We start from the raw sequence: 6,000 nt of genomic DNA on the forward strand, positions 1-6,000 counted from the left end.
AATTACAATTATGAAACATGATATTCTCTACAAATTCCTCCTTTTCTCCTACTTCATGGTCAGCTCGCCTAGCATGGTCAAATGGGTTTCTTGGCCCAGACCCACAATGGTGTTTTAATTGCAACACTAATCAGCATGGATTGAATCAGTGTCCCCATCGTTATTCCGGTCCAACCACTGCTACTCCATTCGCAGGTGCACATTTCCTTGGTGATACAAATTGGTATCCCAATACCGGAGCTACCCATTACACGACCTCCATGCCTCTTCAAAATTCTCAGCCTTATGGTGGTCCACACAATGTCTATATGGGTAACGGTGATTCAATGCCAGTTTCCCATTATGGTAACTTTCCTTTTTCCTTAGGCAACTCAAAATTCTTCCTTGAAAATGTCTTAAGAATTCCCTCCATTCGTAAAAACTTATTGTCTGTTGCCCGTTTCAATAAAGATAATCTTGTCTATTTTATATTTGCTCCTGACTTTTATCAAATTCGTTGCTTACGCATTGGTTGTCTATTGTTTCAGGGCCCCTGTAAAGATGGCCTCTACCCCCTTTTTTGTTGCCCGTTCCCACCATTCCTCAAGCTCTTACCACCGTTCACTCCTCACTTTGGCATAATCGGTTGGGTCACCCTTCTTCTTTTGTCTTAGCTCGATTAGGATCAACTCTTGGTTCTCACGTTTCTTCTCAAGAATTCTGTAATAATTGTGCGTTGAGTAAATCGCATCAATTACCTTTCTATTCAAATAATGATCCTGCTACTTCTCTTTTCCATATAATTCATAGTGATGTGTGGCTTCCAATCCGGTGTTCCATGCCCGCACCAAGCACATTGAGCTTGACTACCACTATGTGCGTGAAAAGGTTGCTCGTGGCAGTCACAGAGTTTGCTTCATTCCTTCCCAAGATCAACTTGCTGACTTATTCACAAAGCTGCTTCACAAGTCTCGACATCTTCTTTTCACTGGCAAACTTGTCCATCCAAGCCGGTCAAATTTGAGGGGGGATGTTAATGATAATCAATCTTCCCCAATCACTAGCCATTGATATTGTTGTGCATTAATCTAGGATCAGTTTTGCTCACTACAACAATACTAGGCAACAACCACTTACCCATTGCCACATAATGAATGAACTGTGGGAATTAGGGTCATACCCATTGCTCTTCAACATGTTGGTGTCCATATCTCTCACGTACATGCATGAAGTGTGGCTGATGTATTATTTTATATATTTGTTCAACTGTTCTTTCCTGGAAATAGGTACGACAGGGCCCATCACTACTACAAATTTTGCTTAAGGCTCGGTTTACGATGGAAACTCTATCTCATTTTATTTTTATTGCTTATATATATATATATATATATAGGAAAGAGAAACCCTTTGTCTCCCTTGCTTCTCTCTCCGTAGCAAGAGGGCCGACTCTTTTTTCTTCTCCATCTGAACCACCAAATTGATGGCCACTATGATTCTTGTTTCTCTAATTCTCAGCACTACTAGAAAAACATGATATAAGGACATTGAAACAGAGTCCTCTAATACATACAAGGACTCTTTAAAAAAGAGTCCTCTATCTGGGAGTCATTATAAGTCTCAAAAAAGGATACTGGAAACGTGTCTTCTTTTCTATACAAGGACACAGTTTATGTGTCCTAAAAGCTCTGGATGTGATGTCCTTAAATCCATAAGAGGACACCTAAATTGCATTCTCATATCATCTAATATGTGTCCTCTTTTCCATACTAGGACATACAAACTGTGTCCTAAAAGGTCTAGAAATGGAGTCCTTAAATCCATGAGAGGACACAAAAAAAAAAAACTCATATGTGTCCTTAAAACTAAAACAAGACACTTAAAAAGAGTCATGTATACTCAAACACAATGTCCTTGAATATAATAGAGGACATTCAAAAAGTGTCCTTAAAACTTATAAAGAATCCAAAAAAAAAAAAAATTAATAAAAGTAATCTTCCTCCAATTATACACTGCTCAAAATACAACACCAAATGCATTATTAACTGAACCAGAATATCATATTCATACATATACAAACAAATTTTTAAAGTGTAACAAATTACAATTCAACTCTAGTCAAGTAATTCAATCTACTGCACCTTGTAGGTTTATAGTTGCTTAATCTGATTCCCAATATCTTTAATCACAACCTGATAAATATAGCACAGAACCAATTGTTTAACAAATTTCATAGGACATGGTTATGAAGTTGCAGATCAAATTAAGGTAGTTAATCTAATAATAAGATCAAACATATGACATGGAAATGAATTCTAAGAGATGTATAGTTACCTTCTGTAGATAGAAATTTGTCCAGGCACGACATGACATTCATGAAATTCACATTTCTAACAAGTATTGCAATCTGTTCAGAGTAAGATCTTCAAGATCAGAAATACTTCCTTCCAATTTGTTGAAATTGAGATTTCTGTAAAACAATAAGAGGATATTATAAGAACCCAAAGCTTACTATTTGGAGGCTTAACTGAGTAGATGAACCTCGTTAATCAAACTACTATTGAGAAAGTATTAATTAACTGTGCCTTATGTACTTTAAATAAAAATAGTAGAAAGAAAGATAGAAAGTAATGAAATAGCATTATTACATGATATTCAATGCTGTCATTGCTGATAAATTAGGAATACATCAAGATAAATTACAGCTCCTCAGCATTCTGCAACATGACTCCATATTAGCATTCTTGAGGATAAGCAAGGATTAGTCTAAAACTATGATGAACAAAAATACAACATCTTTCGGACTTACAATCTCAGCAAGCTTGTCATATTACTTAAGTTTGGAAACACTGAACCCCTCCATTTAAGTCGCTGATCCTTCTACATAAATGGCATCAGAAATTATTGATAATCCAAAAAAAAAAAAATCCCTGTGATATAAAGCTATAGTGTAAAAATTGTTAACTGTAGATTACAGTTTCTAATGTCAATGCAACTGAGAGTTGGATGCGGAACTCACAGTTCTATTAAATTATTCAAGACAAAAATGCTAGATGGAATAGGGCCTTGTAAACCTCTAGCTTGGATCTCTCTGTCAAACCATAATTCAGAGAACAGAGGTTAGACCAGAATTATTATTATTTTTTTTTATTAATTCGGTTTTGGATATGTGAGAATATTCACCGGCAACACTCATGTGGGATTGTTTATACTAGTAATGCTGTAGACACTAGAGCCAACTTATCAGTTGGTACTTGCTTATTCAACTAGGCTACCAACACTGGAATAGCATAATGTGCACTCTAGACCAACAAAAAATTTCAAAATACTGATTCACAAGATAGTCTCAGCAAAGTGAGAGAGAAGAAAATAAAACTAACCAATCTTTTAAGAACTGCGTCATCTAGTTCTTGAGGCTTATTAGTAGCACCCTCAAGAATATAAAAACAGTATTAGAGAGGCATGCTAAAATCTATTCATTTTTTGGCATGATCAGAATGAAAATATAAAATGAAAAAATATATATATATATATATATATGTATAATAGCCTTCGAAACTCATCTAAGAAATTAAGTCAGAAATTTATTCCGTGTCACCCTTTTATCCCTTGACTTATTTAATTCAACTAATTCTAAGAGATGAACAAAGTTTGTTTCTAAGGTTTTATTAACAATCCAAGTGAACTTATTTTCCTTTATCAAAATCCGTAACATATTACAATGATTAGAAATAAGCAAGGCATTATCTGACAAGTTGGCATTGTTGAAGCTAACCAGCCAACATTGACCATCGATTTCTGGCATGGCAACACTACTTATTTAAATTCATAAGCTTTGATTGAAGTGAGATATAAAGCTTACCAATCACAATTACTAGATCATTAGGATTAGATATCACTCCATCAAACCGTAAAGTCTGCACCTCTTATTTCCCATAAAAGCTCCGGAGAAAACCACATATCGGGCACCTCAGCTGTTCTATAATAAGGTGGTTTCTTGGCCAAGATCTTGTCCCCAGAATAAAACCTTTTCATTTGTAGTCAAACAAAAATAAACAAGCATGTTACAAAGCTGAAATGATAAATAGACTCAACAAGGAATCCAAGTTAGAGCATCTATGACAGTACTAAATTTCAAGGGTTAACGTCTCCTTGTGCCGCATAAAATACCAACAAATTAATTGGTTTTTACATTGGACTACCATCAAGCACTTACGTATTTTATAAAATATGGAGCAGCACCAAGCAATAAGCCAACATAATCAACACCAAAGCAAACTATACATTTATTTACTAGACCAGAAAAACAAAAGCCGTTATTTGCATAGGCAATGGAGTAGAAAAAACTTTGATGGTACTCCAATCAATCGAAGTATAATTTATTTGTGAGGTTTAGGATGGTGTAGGGTTTTAAGGTTCTTTGGCTAGCAAAAAGAAACAATCCTTACATTAATCAGCAGCAATACATAACTAGTATGGGGTACCACATTGTCACACAGCCACGGTTCCTTCAATCAGTCATAATACCTAACTAGCAATGTTCCCAAAAGGCTTTGGTTGAAGTGAGATATATATAAAGCTTACCAATTCACAATTACTCGATCATTAGGATTAGATGTCACTCCATCAAACTGAATTAGAAACTCTGACTTCAATCTTCTACTTGCATCATTTTCGTTTACCTGCCTTGTTGACATGATACTATCAATCTGTCAATAAACAAACAACAGAGACCATTAAACTGTTGTTTTTATGTTAAAAAGTAGAAACAGCGACACACCTTCCATTTTGAGACTTGAGTACCACCAATGCAGCTATGAGTACCACGCAGAAAGAACCTACTAAGAAATTAAACATGAAAAAAGATGGTAACTCTGAATGTACAGAGTAGATGCCACCAATGCAGTGGAGTAGGTTCTCATGCAGGTTACATTAAGTTTCTTCTATATTCAAACTGATCCAGCTATTGGACATCTAATGATGTCAACTAATGAAGTGATCAAACAAATAGAATATTGCAGAAGCATCAGACTAAATATGAGCTCCTAGGCAAAAACTAGACTCATATTCCACATAGAATACCTATTTATGAAGAAAAGTACATATACTTGATTTTTCACTACAGAATCATACTATACATGCATCTAATCCTCTTATAAAGCACTTTAAACCCTTAAGAAGCTAAAATCCCATAACAAAGCAAAAAATGATGCTTCCAACACACTTATCAAAGTAGAATTGACAATAAAAGAGACAAATAAAAACATCCAATATTTCAATTAGATGCTAGTTCTACAAAGATTAACCTTTTCCAGTAATCACAGAGAAAAAAGAGAGCAAAACCTGTTAGAAATAACGTAGAACAAGTTTCCTTCTTTGACATTGGCTTCGGATTAACCACATAATTCGTCAATGATCCACTACTCCTCCTCCGGTGTGTGCGGTAAGCAACTTTCCTCGTTCTCCATCATGAAACCCGAATCCGGAATCGTCATAATTGACGAGATGACGATTTAAACAAACCTAACCACAACAGATTAATTCCACTAATCAACAAATCCACCTTAACAAAGATCTCAAAATTTAATATCCTGGATTGTTCCAAAAAAAAAAAAAAAATGAGAACTTGGTGTTGATAAAGGAATGTATTGGGTGAAGCTAGCTCGATAGGAATTCTATACCTTTGGCTTGCACATGACGGGTTAGTTCGAGACCCAGATCTATTCTCCAGCTACAAGAGGATTCAAAGAAGTAATTACTCTTCAAGTCGAGAGTATCCATGAAATGAAAATAAAGTGTAATCCCCAACCATAAACCCATAAATCTGAGTACCCACCCATTGAAAATTAGGGAAATAACAGTACCTAAACGTCCGCATCTTCTATAGTTCTGATTTTGGAGTTATTGAGTCCTCAACCTTCTATCTGGGTTGATAGAACGAAATTAGGTCAGGGTGAGCATAACACGAAAGTCAGGAAACCAATTTTCTCAACCCAGAATATGTCACCTCACTACGAGTTGAAC

The sequence above is a fragment of the Rosa chinensis genome, chromosome 4 (assembly GCF_002994745.2).
Source record: "Rosa chinensis cultivar Old Blush chromosome 4, RchiOBHm-V2, whole genome shotgun sequence".
In the NCBI taxonomy this organism is placed as follows: domain Eukaryota; kingdom Viridiplantae; phylum Streptophyta; class Magnoliopsida; order Rosales; family Rosaceae; genus Rosa; species Rosa chinensis.